Source organism: Kogia breviceps, chromosome 4 (genome assembly GCF_026419965.1).
Source record: "Kogia breviceps isolate mKogBre1 chromosome 4, mKogBre1 haplotype 1, whole genome shotgun sequence".
NCBI lineage: Eukaryota > Metazoa > Chordata > Mammalia > Artiodactyla > Physeteridae > Kogia > Kogia breviceps.
The window spans coordinates 99,767,577-99,790,526 of record NC_081313.1 but is presented as its reverse complement, the minus strand read 5'-3'; positions in this window follow the sequence as shown (position 1 = coordinate 99,790,526).

Sequence of the window (22,950 nt, the reverse complement as noted above, 5' to 3'; positions counted from 1 at the left end):
GGGAATCTCTCCACTTTGCTCTCTGCACCCCTGTTGCTGCACTCTCCTCTGTGGCTTAGAAGCGTGTCCCCCCCCCCCCCCGCAACCCCTGTCTCTGCCAGTGAAGCGGGTTCCTAGTGTGTGGAAACTTTTCCTCCTTCACAGCTCCCTCCCATAGGCACAGGTCCCATCCCTATTCTTTTGTCTGTTTTTTTTTTTTTTTCTTTTGCCCTACATGTGGGGAATTTCTTGCCTTTTGGGAAGTCTGAGGTCTTCTGCCAGCATTCAGCAGGTGTTCTGTAGGAGTTGTTCCACATGTACATATATTATTGATGTATTTGTGGGGAGGAAGGTGATCTCCACGTCTTAATCCCTCTGCTATCTTGAAGGTCCTCTGTCATGCCGTTTTAACCCTGACTTAAGCTATCAGATTGTAGAAAAGGAAACTAATTGCAATAAGTATAGCATAAAATTATTGATGTAGCAGATGGTTACAAACTCTACTTGTTTATATATTTTTATAAAACAAAGAGTATGCATGTCTGTCATCCTCAGCAGAACTGAGATCCCATAATAGAGATTCTGGACTACATGGGAAAAGGACACAAAACCATGGGGGTCTGAAGTTACACAGCTTTGAGTTAGGGCCTTAGAAATTTCTTGAATATTTTGATCCTACATTTATGAATCATAAATGGCTTCATAATGTCAGACAGCACAACATGTTCTGTATATTAACAAGGCCCTGCATTCCCTCATAGTGATACCCTGTTCTGGGTATACATTAAAATCTCAAAAGAAATTTGAAAGACTTCATTCTTCTAGAATTTGTCTAAGCTCTTTAAATTGAAAATGTCTGAAAGAGAGTGAACTGTTTTGCTATCTTACATTGACTAATTTTATGCTCTAGTCTAAAAAGCCACCTGTATGTAAATTTTAATTCCTTTAGTATCCATCATATATTAACCATCATCCCTGTCATATCTTAGGAAAACTGAAGTGATCTTAAAGTGTTGATAATATTAATGGAAGACTTCATCAGCATTTCCACCCACACAATTAATACCTTATGAAGACACTGATGAAAATTGAGATGTAATTATCCAAAGCAGCAAGGATTGCTGCTGGGCAGTCTATAATGTGTGATGATCAATTAGACAAAACTGGTATCAATTATGGAGACAATCATCTTGTCTCCACGGTTGTGAGAGCTGAAGTAGAACATTTTATTCTTGCAAACATTATGGACAACTGTTTCATAATTAGGTTAAGCTCACAGGCTGCCAAATTGCTTTATGGAGGCAAACAGCAAGTTTCACAATTCATAATCACTTTAATAATGGTTGTAAAGAGCTCCCATGATTATACAGATTTTTCTTTTGTCACTGAATAAAGTGAACTCTTTCGTCATGTCCAGAGTCACATTTTTTTATGCCAAGAATACAGTTTTAAATGAATTTACCTGAAATATTTAAAAAGTTAATCAGTAGTTAAAATCTTTCAATAATGAAAAGATGAGGTCCAGTTTTAAAAATGAGTGATACAATGTGACTTCTATTTTAAATGATCACCTGTCTGTTATGTAGAGAAAGTACTGAAGTAGGTGGGGTGAGAAGAAGAGTTGAGAGGTTATTGCATTAATGTGTGTGTGATGTCATAACCAGTGTTATAACAGTGGAGGTAAAAGTTATCAGTCTGGAAATTTCTGGAGATAAGGTCAATTGCATTTCCTGAAAGACTGAGTGTGAAATGTGAGAGAAAGAGAATTGCCAAGGATAAATCCATGATTTTTGTCTTGACCAACTAAAAGGATAGCATTCTATTACCTGAGATGGAGAGTACAGTAGAAGGAGGAGATTTAGGAGTAATATCAGGAATCCTTGGGATTTGAAATGTCTATTAAACTTTAGGGTAGATGTAAATGTTTTAATCAAGACACAAAAGCACAGATCATAAGTGAGAGGACTGGGAAATACAACCATATTAAAATATAAGCCCTGTATGGAAAAAGTTATTTTCAGATACACAAGAGGTTTGTATTTACAAGGAAGCATTATTGATTCAGTTCAAAATATCTGCTAGTATCTCTTGTGGTTTACTTCTGAACCCACATGTGATTACTAAGTGTACTGTTCAGTTGTAAATCTGGGTGAATTTCTCAGATATATTTCCATGTGTTTATTTCTCGTTTAATTCTGTTGCAGTCAGCAACAAAACAGGAATTTGGGTAGGTTAATATTACGACCTTCATTTTTACTCACGTACTGTCTCTGTAAAAGCTAAGCCTTTTTAAAATATCTATTGTTTTCACTCTTAATTTGTCTTTAATTATTAAAATTTTCCAAGGCTAACTGATCAATTCTTACATTGCTGAAGTTAACTAATGGTAGGTGACAAACTAGTGGGATCTATTCAATTTATGTTTATTTCTTTTACTAATTTCTTTAAAATGTTTATATTAAAATCCACCATGAAAGGAATATATACACACACACAGCAATTTATACAACAAATTTAAAGAATAGTGAACACACAAATATCTAATAAATTTTAAGAAACAGAATATTATTAGTTCCTTTGAGTTTCCCAATATGCTTCTCCTCAACTTAGTTACTTAGGAATATTGTTGAAGAAGCAAGAGAGATCTTAGTAGAATCATCTTCCCCAAAGAAACATTTGTTCAGATACATTGGGGCTTGCCCTCTCACTGCATTTAGAAAATTTAGGTGACCATGTGAATAAGCCTGATCTAAAGTTCTGGAAAAAGAGAAAGGAAACGAACAAGCAAAAAGCCAAAAAAAAACACATGGAAAAAATCCCTGGTGCCTTAGGCAATCAACCTCGAAACTCATAAGCAAGACTGTCCTAGGTTATCCAACTGACCAAGCAACATGTTAGTTGACTACAGATGTAAGAGCTGGCCAAGCAAATATCAGATAAGTTGGCCCATACCAAAAGAATCATCTAGCAATAATTATAATAAATAATAATGATAAGGTAACTAGGTTTTTGGGTAGTTTGTTATAGGGCAAAAGTTGATCATGCAATAACAAATTGCAGAGGACAGAAGTCAGTAAGGTGATTGGAGAAGCTTTAAAGAAAGGTTTAAACCTTAACCAGATCTTTAGCATGAAGGATATGTGTATGAGGAGGAAGGCTCTTGAAAAACTAACAAATAATCTTCAAGATAACACATATTTCAATGGCTTCTACAAGAGAAAATCAACTTCCAGTGTGTTAAACAGAGAAGTGAAAACAATGAGAGTGTTCAGCAAATTGGGTATAGGCAGTCAAGTAAGAGGAGAAGACATATGTTCCCCATTTCTATCATCCTTATTCTATCACCAAGGGATGGGTGCAAGAAGGGAGACCGGAATACCAATCATCCCTAGAGCTACATCTCTATATTGGCATTTGGGTAAGAAAAAGGAAAGAGAAGAAAATATTATGAATCAACTGTGAGACTGTAATGTTACCTCTCTCAGAGGAATTTGCATTTAATTCAGGGGAAAATAAGTGTATCCACTGAAAGGGTCATCTCAAGATTTTTATATTCAAAGGAATCCCTATTTGAGTGTGAAAACATCCCTGAATCTTTTTCATAGTAATGAAAATAAGTTCATCAAAACCAATAGATTTAATGCAACTGGAGCTCTGATATTTTCTGTGTACTTGAGATGGGATTCTTAGGAAATACTGTCTGATGGAACAGACTATAAGAAAGTTTTGAACTAAATACAAGTTTCTTATAACCTTTGTTAAAAAATTAATTAAAAAAAACTCAACTAGATAGAGTTGGGAGACCAAAAGGGGCAGCTCTCATGCACTGGAAGGACAGCAGAGCCCAACAGGTAGAAGACTCCTTTTTTTTTTTTTTTTTTTTTTTTAACATCTTTACTGGAGTATAATTTCTTTACAATGTTGTTACTTTCTGCTGTATAACAAAGTGAATCAGGTATATGTATACATATATCCCCATATCCCATTCCTCTTCATCTCCCTCCCACACTCCCTATCCACCCCCGCGGTGGTCACAAAGCCCTGAACTGATCTCCCTGTGCTATGAAGCTGCTTCCCACTAGCTATCTATTCACATTTGTTAGTGTATATCAATGCCACTCTCTCACTTCATCACAGCTTACCATTCCCCTTCTCCATCATCAAGTCCAATCTCTACATTTGTATCTTTATTATTGTCCTGCCCCTAGGTGCTGCAGAATGCTTTTCTTTGTTTTTTTTTTATTCCATATATATGTGTTAGCATATGGTATTTTTTATTCTCTTTCTGACTTACTGCACTCTGTATGACAGACTCTAGGTCCATCCACCTGACAACAAATAACTCAATTTTGTTTCTTTTTATGGCTGAGTAATATTCCATTGTATATATGTATCACATTTTCTTTATCCATTCATCTGTTGATGGACACTTAGGTTGATTACATATCCTAGCTATTGTAAATAGTGCTGCAATGAACACTGTGGTACATGACTCATTGAATTATGGTTTTCTCAGGGTATATGCACAGTAGTGGGATTGCTGGGTCGTATGGTAGTTCTATTTTTAGTTTTTCAAAGAACCTCCATACTGTTCTCCATAGTGAGTATATCAACTTACATTCCCACCAACAGTGCAAGAGGGTTTCCTTTCCCCACACCACTACAGCATTTATTGTTTGTAGATTTTTTGATGATGGCCATTCTGACTGGTGTGAGGTGATATCTCATTGTACTTTTGATTTGCATTTCTCTAATGATTAGTGATGTTGAGCATCCTTTCAAGGGTTTGTTGCCAATCTGTATACCTCCTTTGAAGAAATGTCTATTTAGATCTTTTACCATTTTTGGATTGGGTTGTTTGTTTTTATGATATTGAGCTGCAAGAGCTGCTTGTATGTTTTGGAGATTAATCCTTTGCAAATATTTTCTCCTATTCTGTGGGTTGTCTTTTCATCTTGTTTATGGTTTCCTTTGCTGTGCAAAACCTTTTAAGTTTCATTAGGTCCCAGTTGTTCATTTTTGTTATTATTTCCATTTCTCTAGGAGGGGTCAAAAAGGATCTTGCTGTGACTTATGTCATAGAATGTTCTGTGTATGATTTTTCTCTAAGAATTTGATAGTGTCTGGCCTTATATTTAGGTCTTTACTAGAGAAATATCTGGCAGTCTATTTGTTTGAAGTCAACATGTTTTAGTTAATGAGCAACAATATTCTCAAATGGGTAGGAAACCCAGTGTTATGGAAACGAACTTTACCTCAATAAGTGAATTATATAATGTCATTTCTTTTTTCTCACTTTTTTTTTCTATCATCCTCTTGCCCCTCCTGAAATTTTTTCTAAAAGTAACAAAAGAAGGGGGAAATCCCTCAAGGTAGACATACTCATAAAAAAATGTTTTCTTTATAAACCATGGGGATTATTCCATTTTGCTGATTTTTCATATCTTTCTCTCTCATTGACAGAAAGCAGTAGAAATAGATGTATCTTAAATATCCTAATGAATTCTAAAATTGAAAGAATTTTGTGACTCTATTTTTCTGCCACAAGTGACACCGCAGGCAAATGATACCATTTTATTGTGTCAAACCCAAGTGCAGTTGAATTCTACAAGTGTCTTGTTCAATATTTTTAACATTTAATAAACTGATCGATAGTATTAACACCTATGCACATGGGTATACATTTTTATGAGGATATGAACCATTAACTAATTCATTCACTCATACAATAAACAAGTATTTTGTTCAAAACAAACTGTTATAGTGTGAGAATAAAAGGATGACTATGAGAAGAGCATTGGAACTCAGAATCTAGTGGATGACACAAACATAGAAACGTATCATTACAAAATTTCAAACTGTCATATTAGACATAAAATTGAGAAGTGAAGAGGTGGTAGATATTAAGATAGTACAGAATTGATTGATCCAGTAATCAGGTAGAAGGGAGACACTCAAGAGATGTGTGGAAAGCTATAGTTAAGCGAAGATACATGGAGGACTTGGAGAATTGCTTGACAGGACTAGAGTACTCTGATTAGTGAGGAAAGGATGGACATTTAGGGAGTTTTATGGGAGAACACTTAGGTTGTTCTCAAGTCTTGGCCATTGTGAATAATGCTGCAGTAAACATGGGGATGCAGGTATTTCTTCAAGGTAGTGATTTCATTTTCATTGGATATATACCCAGAAATAGGATTGCTGGATTATATGGTACTTTTTAAAAATTTTTAGAGAAACTTCCATATTGTTTTCCATAGTAGTTGTACCAATTTACATTCCCACCAACAGTGCACCAGGGCTCTCTTTAATTGATATCCTCAAGAGCAAGTGTATCTTTTGCCCTTTAGAAAACAGTCTTTCTAACAAGTATGAGATGAGGTTTTAATTCGAATCTCCCATGATTAGAGATATTGAAGACCTTTCCATGTATGTTTTGGCTATTTACATGCCTTTTTTGGAAAAAAAAAAATCTATTCAGGTTTTCTCACTATTTGAGGTTTGCTTTGTTGTTGTTGTTTTGCTATTGAGCTGTATAAGTTCCTAATATATTTTAGATATTAACCCCTTATCTGATATATGGTCTGCAAATATTTTCTCCCATTCCTTACGTTGCCTCTTCATTCTGTTGATCGTTTCTTTCCTCTTTATTCATTCTTTTGATAGCTTCTTTTGCTCTGCAGAAGCTTTTTAGTTTTATGTGGTCTCATTTGTTTATTTTTGCCTTTGTTTCTTATACCTTTGATGTCATATCCAAAAAATCTTTGCCAAGACTAATATCAGGATCTTTTCCTCTCTCTGTTTTCTTCTAAGCATTTTATGGTTTCAGGTCTTACATTTAAATCTTTAATCCATTCTGGGTTAATTTTTGTGAGTGGTGTAAATGGGAGTCCAATTTTATCCTTTTGCCTGTAAATATCGTTTCCCCAACACCATTTAATAAAGACTATTAAGCTTCATCTCAAAGTGGCTGTGGTTAGTCCTGTGATGTGATCAGGAGAGCCCTGGACACAAGCAGAAAATTAGAGGTATAATGTATTCCATTTTCTATTCTTTTTTTTTTTTTTTTTTTTTTTTTTTCGATACGCGGGCCTCTCACTGTTGTGGCCTCTCCCGTTGCGAAGCACAGGCTCCAGACACGCAGGCTCAGCGGCCATGGCTCACGGGCCCAGCCGCTCCGCGGCATGTGGGATCTTCCCCAACCGGGGCACGAACCCGTGTCCCCTGCATCAGCAGGCGGACTCTCAACCACTGCGCCACCAGGGAAGCCCCCATTTTCTATTCTTAACTACAGTTCTTGAACAAGCTTATCTATGTTGTGATTTGACTTTAATCTGCTTAAAGCTATCTTCTGTTCAAGACTTCTACTAGCACAGATCTAATAGGATAGCTGGGGACTCTCACTGGGGAAATCAAAGGCAAGATTAATTTTAGTATCAATTGCAAGTTGGATAGTGCAGTAGGCAGAAAAATTGTTCTTCTGCACCAAAAATATCCGTGTCCAAATCCCCCAAACTTGTGAATATGTTACTTTACATGACAAAAGGGACTTTGCAATACCATTAAATTAAGGGATTTCCCATGGGGGGATTATCCAGGTAGGCCTAATGTAATCTAAGAGTCCCTATAACAGAAAGAGAGAAATAGGAGCATCAGAGTGTGGGATTCGAAGACGCTATGATGCTGGCTTTGAAGATGAAGTAAGGAACCCTAAACTAAGGAATGTGGGAGACTCCTAGAAGGTGAACAAGGCAAGGAAAGGGAATTTCCTTAGTCAGCTAATAGCCAGTAACAAAATTCATTCCAAATATTGTATTTAATATTGGCATTTTCATGGTATTTTCATTAAAGTCATGAATAAGAAAAATATGTTTTCCAGTTACCTATTGTTACATGATTAACCACCCTCAATAATTAGTGATGCAAAATAACAACAATGTTATTGTTCACATGGGATCTGTGACTTAAAAATGTGGACTGGACACAGTAGGGATGATTTTCTCTGCTTCATGATATTTGGGCCTCCTTGAGGACACTCAGATTTCTGAAGGCTGGAATAATCTGGTGGCTTCTTTGTTCATATATCTAGTAACGGGTGGGCTCACCTGGGACTGTCACCTGGAATGCCTACAACATAGCCACTCCATGTGGCTTGGTATTCCTTATAGCTTCATGGCTTTATGGTACTAAAAACTGTTACATTACAGATGAAGGAAGCCAGTATTCCAGTGAACAAGGCAGAAACTGCAGGTCTTTTCTGCTGTAGCCTAGGAAACCACATAGTATCACTTCTGCTATGCTTTAATGGTCAAAAAGTCACAAATCCTAACCACGTTTGAGGGAAAGTGACATAGACTCCTACCTCTTAATGGGAACAATGTTGTACCAAATACCTTGCAGCAATGTTTCAAAATCAGAGCCACTTATTTTCAACAACGTTTTGGAGGCCCAAACCAGCCAAATAAGAAACAAGAACTTAGAAATTTTGCAAAGACTGGAAAAATATGGTTGTATACAAAGAGAATCTTAGGAAATATGTGAAGTCTTAACACAATATAAGACATTTCAGTTAGGTGACTAGATACATAAAACACAAAATCAATATATAAAACACAATTTCATCTCTATATACCTCTTAAAAACTATAAAACTATACAAGGAAATGGCCACATTTACAACAGCAAAAATGTTATCTAGATGGTAAATATAACATAAAATTATATTCCTACTTCCCAGCATACACAAATTTTAATTCAATATGGATTAAAGAGCTAAACATAAAAGTAACTTTAAAAAATAGATTAAAAAGAGGACAATATTTTAATAATGTTCTAGTTAGGGAGAGATTTTTTCATGAGGCACAAAAAAGCAAAGACTTTTACAGATGAAAGTATTAATAAATTTGACTGTATTTATAAACTATAAAGAATACCAAGAAATTCATGAGAACAAAATGACAAGCAAATAAAAAAGGAGCAAAGAATACAAAGGTACAAAGGGTAATTCACTGGAAAAGAAGCACAAATGGCCAACACACATATGAAAGGAGATATCATGTCACTAGTGATTAGGAAAATACAAATTAAATCCACAGTGAGGTATTCTCTCATCACCACTTGTTTGGCATGAATGATAAATAGACAGATAGCTTAATATTACTACATTTATTTACCTATGAAAATTTGGATAAACCCTACTATTACTGCACCTTTGTAACAATAAAATTCTCAATTATTTTTAGAATAATTAAATATGTCAATGAAGTAAATAGATTTTCCCAAAGTTACTCTGTTAAAAGAATATAAATAAGAAGTTGTAGTATGAATATATCAGGAATTACTTCATTCCTTATGCTGTGAAAAAAATGAATTCACAGATAATAATGACTTAAGAGACACTTTGATTTATCTCATGTAATAGGAATTCTGGAAGTAAATGTATCTGAGTTTGGTATAGCCCAATGAATTCAAGGATCCAGCATTTTTACTTTTCTACTCTACCACCCAAATCATGCACGTTTTTCACGCTCACATGTTGCGTCACAGAAAAATGTGCCAGTGCTCTCAGGATCACATTCATCAAAGGGGAAAGGAGTATCAAAGGAATGTAGTTAAGAGATGGCTCTTCCGTAGGCTTATTCTTTTTTTTTTTTTTTTTTTTTTTTTTTTTGCGGTATGCGGGCCTCTCACTGTTGTGGCCTCTCCCGTTGCGGAGCACAGGCTCCGGACGCGCAGGCCCAGCGGCCATGGCTCACGGGCCTAGCTGCTTCGCGGCATGTGGGATCTTCCTGGACCAGGACACGAACCCGTGTCCCCTGCATCGGCAGGCGGATTCTCAACCACTGCGCCACCAGGGAAGCCCCAGGCTTATTCTTTTTATCCAGGAAGAAAGGTTTTCCAAGAAACACTGTGTCAAATCTCACTTATGATTCACTAGGCGGAACCCAGTTGGGATAGCCAGGCCAACAAGTATCCTCACACCAGAGAAAGGCATTGGGATAATAACTCTACAGATAGCTCACCCATAGTGTCTGCTTCTTGTCGTACAAGGAAAAAATTACCCCTGTTGATTGCCATGACTGATGAAATTAACTATATTATTTAAAAATCTCCATTTCTTTTACACTGCATTTCTTTTAACATTGAATTTCTTTATGACATTTAAATAAGAGTTTATGGGATCATATCAATGAATTTTTATCTTGTCTAGAATGCCACCACCCCCAAATTACAAAGTTTGAATGAAGTAATACCACATTCCAAGATTATCATATGCTTTCCCCTGATGGTCAGTCAATAAATGTACAAAATATAAAACCTATAGTAAAACCATAGTTTAATTTCTGTTGAAGTTTTTTTCTACATTAAGAAAATTAAAAAGCAGCATGTTTATAAATGCTTCTCCACCATCTTCAGTATAATTAAACTGAATGCATTTCAATCAGACAGTTTAATTGTATTTTGTGTAACAGTATTCTTAAAACTAAACCTGAAGGAAAGATAAATAATTGAAGTAATGGTAGAAAGAGAGGGCCAGATTATTAATTAATGAAGATACTTTAAATAATTATGGCCATGACAGATTGAGGCAGTGATTTAAATTACAGACCTGTGGTCTAAGTAATTTAGCAATTTTCTTTAATTTTTTTCTTTTCTCAACTTAATCTTAAAGACTAACCACAGAACTTACTATTCACTTGTGAGTTAGTTTTCACATACTTCTACATTTAATTATCTCCAAAATATAGAGAAGATCACTGAGGACAAGATTTAATAAAAATTTGGGGGACTACCGCAGGTACATAAAGAGAACTAAGTATTAAATTATTCTCTATGTTTTGTCAACTTTGTCTTTTTCTCCATTGACTCTTTGTGTATATACTTATTTAATACTAAGCTTACATGGCTTAGAGATCACTTGCCATTCTCGTCTACACAAAATCAACTTGCCCATTCAACTGTATTTCCCTCACCACCAATTTTTTAATATAAGTCCATAGTGAGAATTAGAAAACGTATAAAATGCTTGGAAATGGCCTTTACTCAGCAAACGTACACAAAATACAATAGTATGAGTGGATGTGTTTATAGAGCAAAATCCTCTGTGTAGAGGATTAGATTCATCAATAATTCCACAGCTGCCCATGTTTCAATAAAGACAAAAAGTATCAATGGGCTCCATTACGACTTCTGTGGGTCCTTGACACTTTTGCCTTCCTTGGCCCTTTCCTCCATTCAAAGAGACACAAAAATAATCAAAATTATGTCATAACTGCATGGGTATAAAAGTTAACATATTAACATTATATATTAAAATATTTTGTTTGACCTAAAAGTTCAATATTCTTCTAATTTTGAAGAAAACTAAAGCATCCTTGAGAGTTCCTAAAAGTGATGAGCATTCTAGCCACTATGTCTAAAGGAGAGGTTGGTCCCAGGTCAACAAGGAAACCTATTTTTTCTTGACATAATTTCTAGTTTAAAGAAATGATGATACTTAGAGGCTGCTTAGAAGTTATACCTAAACTTTATTTTAGCAAAAATGTCAGTCTTCAAAGTATTTCCCAAGAATTGACAAGAGTGATAAAACTGACTGACTTGAAATCCACTCATTCCCCTGTATAACTTATGATAGCACAAGAAAACAAAAAATATTGAGGCATAAGTGTGACACAGTAGAATGGAAGTTGTTATGAACTTAAATATTCATAATGAAGATAACTGAATTTTAAATAATAAATAATTGTATTTTTACCTACCAAAAAGAATTTCAGCCAATGAAAAATGAGAAACTGTGATTTCCCCCAAAATAAGAATTTTATATTCCAATAGATAATGATTATATATGCTATGAAGTTTTCACCTTTAGTAAGAAACCTACAGTAGTAAAAGGCAGACAGAGCCAAATTTTCATTCTTGGGGAAAAAATATCAACAATAAATGGCTTAAATAATGATTTAAAAGAAAAATAAAATGAAGATTGAAGTGATAAAATAGAATTATTTCCATGCAAGTGAAAATACCCAGTTTATTTCTTATAATTCTGCTAATTGCAATATTTTAATAAGAATTTATGACATAGCATTATTGAGCATGACCACAATGACTGAAGTGTCCTATGAAAACAAAACTAGCATAACACAAATGACAATATATGTTTATGTGATTTCCATTTGTTCTCACCTTAGAAATACTTGTCAGGCAGACAGACTATCATGTCTTTAAAATTGGGTTTTAAAAATATTATTTTCTATTACATCTTCAGACTCCAGAAGAGTGCATGGAAAAGTAATAGGTGTTAAATAAAATATTTGCCAAATGGATAAAAGTTTAGATTATTCACCAGCTTAACTTGTCTAGACTTGTGCTAATATAGAAACTTTATTTACTAAAGCAAGAGGTAACAATTGTGCAAACTAAATGTTTTATGGGAAGTTGAGTATTATGGTAGAAGCTACTAGCAAAACATTATAAGCAGTGCTTTATAAAATTTAAATAACTAAAAGGAATGATCAAATATACTGTATACTAGATACCACTACAATTCTGACAGATCTGACAAACTGCCAGTAATGGCCTCAAATGCACACCTTTTTGACTAAAGACATATTTCTGAGTAACAAAGGCAACCAGACAACTTTGACATGGCATTTCAAATGGGACCTTGAATGGAAATAGCCTTTACCCAGTAAATCCACTCATTTTCCTGTATAAGTGCTTGTGTCTGTGTGTGTGTGTGTATGTGTATGTGTGTTTGTTTCCTTGGCAGATAGCTAGCTAAATAATGATAACATTGGCTAAATTTATAAGGAACTAATTACATCTCTGCTTATTTGATAGTTCTCATGTTTCAAACTGTGTGTAACAATCAGCAGCTTAAAAATACAGATGACTATATATATTCACGGATATTTCCTGAAAATATAAATTAGATATTCTCGATACTGTGTGACAAAACAATAAATTATTTATATATTATTTATATATAATCATATATATATATAATCACTTTCTTACAATCATTTAACTCATGACCTTCCCCACTATCCTAAAATGTAACACAACAGATAACTTTTGCCAGCTTTTGAATCTATAAAAATAATTAACAGAATGTACTCTTCTGTGGCTAGCTTAAAATAAACCTGTTTTTTTAATTAAACATTTTTATTTTGAGGTAATGTAAATTAACATGCACCTCTAAGAAACAGTATAGAGAGGTTACCTATACCCTTCACCTAGTTTTCCCAAATGGTGAAATTTTATATAACTATAGTACTGTATAACAACTGGGGAGTTGACATTGACACAACCCACCAAACTTATTCAGATTTCACATTTTACATACAGTCCTTTGTGTGTGTGTATATATGTTTGTATGTGTATATTTAGCTCTATATAATTTTATCATATGTCTATATCGATGTAACCAAAACTTTAGCCAAGATATAGTTCTAAGAACTGTTCCAAAATCATAAGGATCCCTCATGCTTTAATATCCCTTTGATAACTACTATCCCTTCCTATAGCATTCTCTCCCGCCCTTTTACTTTTCTACCCCCATCCCTAAGCCCTGGGAACCACTAATCCATTTTCTATCTCCACAGTTTTGTTACTTCAAGAAAATTACCCAAATATAATTGCATAGTATGTAATTTTTAAGATTCAGTATAATTCCTTGAGAACCATCCATGTCACTGGGTATCTCAATAGTTTATTTCTTTTCAATACTAAGCAGTATTCTATGGTATGAATGTATCACAATTTGTTTAAAAATTCACCCATTGAAAGATATTTGGGTTGTTTCTATTGTCCAATTATTATGAATACAGGTGCTCTGAACATTCATGTACATCTTTTTGTGTGAACATAAGTTTTCATTTTTCTGGGCTCTCTGAGCAAGAGTCTAATTGCTGGACCATATGGTAAGTGTACACTTTGTTATGTTTTTCAGAAACTTCCATGCTAATTTCCAGAGTGGCTGTATCATTTTGTATTGTCACTAATGTGTGAGTGATTCATCTCTCCACATCCTTGCTAACATTTGATGTTTTCACTATTTTTTATTTTGTACAATCTGATAGGAGTATAATGGTATCTTGTGGTTTTAGTTGCCATTTTCCCATGGTTAAGACTGTTGAACATCATATCGTGTTTGTCATGTGTATCTCTTCTTTAGTGAAATGTCTATGTCTTTTGTTCATTTTCCACTTGAATTGTTTATTTTCTTAACACTATGCTTTGAGAGTTCTTTATATAGTCTATATACTTTTTTTGCATTTTGCAAATATTTTCTCCCAGGACATAGTGTGTTTTCTCATCTTCTTCACAGGGTTTTTTACAGAGCAAAAGTTATTTTTTATTTTGATTTTGATGAGGTTGAACTTATTAATTTTTTCATTTATGGATTATGCTTTTGGAGTCAAGCCTAAGAACTCTTTCCAGCCCTAGATCTTGTCATGTCTACAAAAACAAAGAGCCAAACAAAAACCATCTGTGGGTATTTTGATAGGAAGTGCAAAAAACCTACAGATAAGTTTGGGGAGAATTGACATCTCTACTATATTGATTCTTTTAATCCATGAGCATGGTATGTCTCTCCATTTATTTAGGTTTTTCAAAAATTTAATTCATTAGGATTTAGTAATTGTCATCATACAGAAACAGTATGTGTTGTTTTTAAACTAAGCATATTACTTTCTTCAGAAGAATTATAAACAATATTGTGTTTTCAATTTCTGTTTCTACAGGTTCATTGTTAGTATATAGAAGTGTGACTGATTTTTGTCTCTTGTTATATGCTGTGACCTTTCTGAATTCATTATTTCTAGAACTTTTTTTATTCTTTTTTTTTCTTTTTTAGCTTACTTGGGATTTTCTATATTAATCACCATGCTATTTAGAGACAGGGACAGACTTTTTCTTTCTTTCTATGTAAATGTTTTCTTTTTAATTTCCTTTGCTTGATTTATTGTGCTGGCTAGAACTTCCAGTAGTATGCTAAATAAAAATGAGGAAAATGGGAGGAGCTTCAAGATGGCAGAAGAGTAAGATGTGGATATCACCTTCCTCTCCACAAATACATCAGAAATACATCTACATGTGCAACAACTCCTACAGAACACTTACTGAATGCTAGCAGAAGACCTCAGACTTAACAAGAGGCAAGAAACTCTCCACATACCTGGGTAGGGCAAAAGAAAAAAGAAAAAAAAAAAAAGATAAAAAAGAACAGAGACAGGACCTGCACCAGTGGGAGGGAGCTGTGAAGGAGGAAAGGTTTCCACACACCAGGAAGCCCTTTCGCGGGTGGAGACTGCAGGTGGTGGAGGGGGGAACTTCAGTGCCATGGAGGAGAGTGCAGCAACAGGGATGCAGAGGGCAAAGTGGAGAGATTACCACACAGAGGATCAGTGCCGACCAGCACTCACCAGCCCAAGAGGCTCATCTGCTCACCTGCTGGGGCGGGCGGGGGCTGGGAGCTGAGAGCTGAGGCTCCGGCTTTGCAGGTCGGATCCCAGGGAGAGGACTGGGGTTGGCTGTGTGAACACAGCCTGAAGGGGCTAGTGCACCACAGCTAGCTGGGAGGGAGTCTGAGAAAAGGTCTGGAGCTGCCAAAGAGGCAAGAGACTTTTCTTGCCTCTTTGTTTCCTGGTGTGTGAGGAGAGGGGATTAAGAGTGCCGCTTAAAGGAGCTCCAGAGATGGGTGCGAGCCATGGCTATCAGCGCGGACCACAGAGATGGGCATGGGATGCTAAGGCTGCTGTTGCAGCCACCAAGAAGTCTGTGTGCGAGAACAGGTCACTATCCATACCTCCCCTCCTGGAAGCCTGTGCAGCCCGCGAATGCCAGAGTCCTGTGATACAGGGACAAATCCCCGGGAGAATGCACACCGGCCTCTGATGCCGCAGGCTCACCCCACATCCGAACCCCTACCTCCCCCTGGTCTTAGTGAGCCACAGCTGCCAAATCAGCTGCTCCTTAACCCTGTCCTGTCTCAGTGAATAAGAGATACCCTCAGGCGACCGACATGCAGAGGCGGGTCCAAATCCAAAGCTGAACCCTGGGAGCTGTGCGAACAAAGACAAGTAAGAGAAATCTCTCCCAGCAGCCTCAGTAGAAGCAGATTAAAGCTTCACAATCAACTTCATGTACCCTGCATCTGTGGAATACCTGAAGAGAAAACAAACCATCCCAAACTGAGGAGGTGGACTTGGGCGCAAAAATAAATATATATTTTTTCCCTTTTTCTCTTTTTGTTAGTGTGTATGTGTATGCATCTGTGTGTGATTTTGTCTGTACAGCTTTACTCTTAACTTTTGTCCTAGAGTTCTCTCTGTCCATTTTTATTTTTTTTACTTTAAAAAATTTTTTTCTTAATAATTATTTTTTATTTTAATTATTTTATTTTATTTTACTTTATTTATTTATCTTCTTTCCTTCTTGTTTTCTCTTTTTTCTCCCTTTTATTCTGAGCTGTGTGGATGAAAGGCTCTTGGTGCTCCAGCCAGGTGTGAGGGCTGTGCCTCTGAGGTGGGAGAGCCAAGTTCAGGACACTGGTCCACAAGAGACCTCCCAGCTCCACATAAAATCAAATGCTGAAAATCTCCCAGATATCTCCATGTCAATGCCAAGACCCAACGACCAGCAAGCTACAGTGCAGGACACCTTATGCCAAACAACTAGCAACACAGGAACACAACCCAATCCATTAGCAGAGAGCCTGCCTAAAATCATAATAAGGCCACAGACACCCCAAAACACACCACCAGACGTGGACCTGCCCACCAGAAAGACAAGATCCAGTCTCATCTGCCAGCACACAGGCACTAGTCCCTTCCACCAGGAAGCCTACACAACCCACTGAACCAACCTTAGCCACTGGGGACAGACACCAAAAACAATGGGAACTATGAACCTTCAGCCTGCAGAAAGGAGACCCCAAACACAGTAAGTTAAGCAAAATGAGAAGACAGAAAAACACACTGCAGATGAAGAAGGCAAAAACCCACCAGACCTAAAAAATTAAGAGGAAATAGTCTACATGAAAAATAATTCAGAATAATGATAGTAAACATGATCCAAAATCTTGGAAATAGAATGGAGAAAATACAAGAAACATTTAACAAGGACCTAGAAGAACTAAAGTGCAAACAAACAATGATGAACAATACAATAAATGAAATTTAAAATTCTCTAGAAGGGATCAATAGCAGAATAACTGAGGCAGAAGAATGGATAAGTGATCTGGAAGACAAAAGAATGGAAATAAATATTGCAGAGCAGAATAAAGAAAAAAGAACTGAGGACAGTCTCAGAGATCTCTGGAACATTAAATGAACCAACACTCGAATTACAGGGGTCCTAGAAGAAGAAGAGGAAAAGAAAGGGACTGAGAAAATATTTGAAGAGATTATAGTTGAAAACTTCCTTAATATGGGAAAGGAAATAGTTAATCAAGTCCAGGAAGCACAGAGAGTCCCATACAGGATATATCTAAGGAGAAACACGCCAAGACACATATTAATCAAACTATCAAAAATTAAATACCAATAACTAATATTAAAAGCAGCAAGGGAAAAACAACAAATAACACAAGGGAATCCCCATAAGGTTAACAGCTGATCTTTCAGCAGAAACTCTGCAAGCCAGAAGGGAGTGGCAGGACATATTTAAAGTAATGAAGGAGAAAAACCTACAACCAAGATTACACTACCCAGCAAGGGTCTGATTCAGATTTAATGGAGAAATTAAAACCTTTACAGACAAGCAAAAGCTAAGAGAATTCAGCACCACCAAACCAGCTTTACAAGAACCGCTAAAGGAAGTTTCTAGGCAGGAAACACAAGAGAAGGAAAAGACCTAAAATAACAAACCCAAAACACTTAAGAAAATGGTAATAGGAACATACATATTGATAATTACCTTAAATGTAAATGGATTAAATGCTCCAACCAAAGACATGGACTGGCTGAATGGATACAAAAATAGGACCCATATATATGCTGTCTACAAGAGACCCACTTAAGACCTAGGGACACATACAGACTGAAAGTGAGGGGATGGAAAACAATATTCCATGAAAACGGAAATCAAAAGAAAGGTGGAGTAGCAATTCTCATATCAGACAAAATAGACTTTAAAATAAAGACTATTACAAGAGAAAAAGAAGGACACTGTATAATGATAAAGGGATAAATCCAAGAAGTATAACAATTGTAAATATTTATGCACCCAACATAGGAGCACCTCAATACATAAGGCATATACTAACATCCATAAAAGGGGAAATCGACAGTAACACAATCATAGTAGGGGACTTTAACACCCCACCATCACCAATGGACAGACCAGCCAAAATGAAAATAAATAAGGAAACACAAGCTTTAAATGATACATTAAACAAGATGGACTTGATATTTCTAGGACATTCCATCCAAAAATATCAGAATACACATTCTTCTCAAGTGCTCATGGAACATTCTCCAGGATAGATCATATCTTGGGCCACAAATCAAGCTTTGGTAAATTTAAGAAAATTGAAATCACATCAAGTATCTTTTCTGACCACAACATTATGAGACTAGATATCAATTACAGGAAAAAATCTGTAAAAAATACAAACACATGAAGGCTAAACAATACACTACTAAATAACCAAGAGATCACTGAAGACATCAAAGAGGAAATTAAAAATTACCTAAAAACAAATAGCAGTGAAAACACGATGACCCAAAACCTATGGGATGCAGCAAAAGCAGTTTTAAGAAGGACGTTTATAGCAATACAATCCCACCTTAAGAAACAAGAAACATCTCCAATAAACAGCCTAACCTTACACCTAAAGCAATTAGAGAAAGAAGAACAAGAAACCCACCAAAGTTAGCAGAAGGAAAGAAATCATAAAGATCAGTTCAGAAATAAAGGAAAAAGAAATGAAGGAAACAACAGCAAAGATCAATAAAACTAAAAGCTGGTTCTTTGAGAAGATAAACAAAACTGATAAATCATTAGCCAGACTTATCAAGAAAAAAAACGGAGAAGACTCAAATCAATAGAATTAGAAATGAAAAAGGAGAAGTAACATCTGACACTGCAGAAATACAAAGGATCATGAGAGATTACTACAAGCAACTCTATGGCAATAAATTGGACAACCTAGAAGAAATGGACAAATTCTTAGAAAGGCACAACCTTCCAAGACTGAACCAGGAAGAAATAGAAAATATGAACAGACCAATCACAAGCACTGAAACTGAAACTGTGATTAAAAATCTTCCAACAACCTAAAGCCGAGGACCAGCCTGGAGTGAGAGGACAGAGGGCACAAGGGTATAGAAGAGCTGCTCAAACTCATGGTTATCAGAGAAAGGCAATGAGTTAGCATGTAGATAGCAGACGTGCGCACACACACACACACGCACACACAGTTTGTCTTCTAAAAACTCTTTTTCCTTTGTTCAGCCTTTAATAATATTCTGATGTTTCATTTTTCCTGTGGTCTAAATTGTTCATGTTTATTGCTATTCCAATTTATATCAAATCCTTGGAATAATGAATCTTCAAACCCTCAATTTTCTATTTCTAACACATTTTTATTTCAAGAAAAAAGATTACAGAACATGCACTAACACAAATGTATTTTTTTAATGCTTAACCCCTCAATTTTAACACCTTAGCCAATTTCAAAGGCATTAATTTATGTCAAATCCTGGTAATCCTTTAAGTAAAATGATACATTTCCTAGTACTTTTATTCAATATTAATTTCATTTTAAATAAATCTAGAGAAAGCCAACAAAAGTTCATGAGTCAATAACTGACTTAAGCCACATATCTTATTTATGTGGAATAAGTCAGATTTAAATAAATAACTCCAAATTTCTGGCTCAGAATTGTATTCTATTAAATGGAACACTGCATATTGAAATGAGCAATTTTTAAATAGGATTTTTGGTGAATCTTCTAAGACTCTGTCACTAATGGTTTTTACTACATTAGTCCATGTGGTAGCTGAGATAAGTAGGTTTTATTTGGACTTGTTTTACATTGATCTTCAGTTTTGAAGACCATGAAAAAGACAAGTTTAATGTCCTTAGGCTGAATACCACCTTGATGAGAATTCTGTAAGACAAATGTTGTTCCTCATTCCTCTGCCTGACATTAGGTCATTTATGAAATAAGATATAAGGTCATGAACCACACTTCAGTAGGCAAGCTTTGGTTAACCTTTTGATATCTGGCAAGCAATATGAGGCATGTTCTCAATAACAGGAATAATAAACAACATTTCAAATATATAAATAATACATTAATGCATTCTCATCATAAAACTAAAAAAATAGAAATAATACTGAAGTACTTCTTGAACTCTACTAATCCTCAAAGTCCCTATCAAGGCTAACTTACGTTATCAGTTTTTTTATACTTCTAGACATTATTTTATGTATTTGCATACAATATAAATATCTGGCAGATATATAATCAAGTATATACATATCTGATTGATTTGGGACTATATGTCAATCTGGTATGAGTATGAACTGACAATTATTTCAAGTTTCTTTTACTTTTTAAGGCTACTTTAAATATATTTTCTGCCTTTTACATCTATACAGGCAGTCTATCTAAAATAGGGAAGTTACTGACGCATAGCACAGAGAGTTCACCTCTGTGCTTTGTGACCACCTAGAGGGGTGGGATAGGAAGGGTGGGAGGGAGAGTGACGCAAGAGGGAAGAGATATGGGAACATATGTATATGTATAACTGATTCACTTTGTTGTAAAGGAGAAACTAACACACTTTTGTAAAACAGTTATACTCAAATAAAGATGTTAAAAAAAAAATAAAATAGGGAAGTTACAAAGCAGATGCAAAGACAACATACTATAGGCTTACTATTTTGTGTGAGTCTAAAATTTAAGTTTATTATATCTTCTTAATTTTAAAAGTAATGCCAATATCAATATCATGCTCCTTATGCATGCTTGTGTTTCATGAGAACAATTTTCATTTCTGTTCACCAATGTAAAAATAGCACTGAGCACATTAACTGTCATACTAGTATGAACACAAAAGTTGCTGCATGTTTGAATGAATGCCCTACAAAAAATTGTTATACATCAAATGATGTGGAAATTTAGTTAGAATATCTTGAAAGTTAAACTTACACTGGTGAAGTAATACGAAACGTGTACCTGTAGGAAAACATCTATTGACTCATAGCTCAAAATAGATTGACGACTCTAATGAAGTATAATTTTCTTCCCCTTAGGATAGAGTCGGCCAGAGTGCCAGAATCATCACTGAGACAAAGGATATCCTATTTACATCATCATCACATCATCATTAGTAGTAGTACTATTATTTTTATTTCTGCCTGCTCTTGCATTTCCTTGGTTCAGTTTTTCAGTCATATTTGCTTTACGACCTCAATTTCCTAACCCATGTATAATTTCCACTGTATTATTTAAATAGCCATTTTGGAAACACAAAAATTCCAAAAGTAAAAATAGTTAACCAGTATTATTCACAAATAAGATAGCACTAATTTAACCAACTTGTAATGAAAAGTGATTAGTATATTGTTCAATATATTAATGTACTTTTCTCTTTTGCATTTGTATGTTTTTTTCCATACTCTCAGCAACTCTCACACCCCAAAATGAAACAGCAATCACGATATATTCAACATTGAAAATGAAGCTTCTTTATCTTCCTATTTCAATCTGATCTTTCTTACAAGCCACTAGCCCATAATTTTTTTTTTTTTTTTTTTTTTTTTTTTTTTTTTGGTAAAGTTACATTGCATTCAATCCCTGTTAACAACTACGTTCCCAGTCTTTGGCAAACATAGGTGGTTTTACTCCCAAACCCCAAGATACTCTGTTGTAATTCAGTCAAGGCTCCTTAAGGGCTCTACACATCATTCAATCTGGTATCAAGTATTCGAGTTAAATAAATAGTTTGGTTAGGTCGCATGGGCCAAGAGTGAGAATTACTTGCATTGCAGTGTAGACCAGCTACAGACTTTTTGCTCTTGACTCATTTCAAAGCTGTCAGCCATTCAGTTAGTTATCCAAGCAATTATATCAAATCCTAGCCAAATGAGGTAGACATTTCCTACAAAGTCCAAAAGTCAAATAAATGTATGATGCTTTTTGACATCAACTTTTCTTTTAGTATTGAAGGGATAATCCAATATACCCCAGACTTCCACTGGCCCAGGAAGTTCAATAAATTGACAAGCCCCTTTATTTTTGTAGGATTTTCCCCCCATTTTCTAGGCATGTGTTTTATCAAATCTCTTAGGATACCTGCAATTTTTACCTCCAATTTTTATTAGCATGCCACACTGATGTCCTTTGGGACAGTGGCAGAATAAGGTTTCTATTGATTAAATCATGTCTAAAATAAGATATTAGACCGTTGAATAGCCCCAAATTGACAAAAGCCCATTACAATTTCTCTTTGTTTCCCTTCTTCATCATTTTAATTTCCCTTCCTTACCCCCTGCCACCTTGATCTGTCCAGGAAGAAAATTATGTATCCATAAATGCTAATTCAAAATTAATATTAATATATTTCAGTTAGCCACTTTACACAGAGACTTTCCTTTTACTTTTACTGTTCTTCCCACAGTTACCTGCATTTATCTAATTTGATCCCTGATTTTGTTGAGGTTTCAGCTCAGATTGTCCCCTTATTTAAGAAACCTTCTCTGGCAACCCTATGTGAAACAGCACTTACCTTCATTCTGAAACTTTCTATCTAGCAGAGCTATTGTTGGCCTTTGTATAAACATAACTTTAGTTTTTAATATATGCATGTAATTATAGTTCTTTTTGTATATTTTAACCTGTGTAGTGTTGTCAATAATATTTAATCACATTATTATGAAAGTATTTATGAAAATGATTACTTATAGTGTATCAGTGAAATATTGCTAATAATTAAGAACTAACAGATAATCATT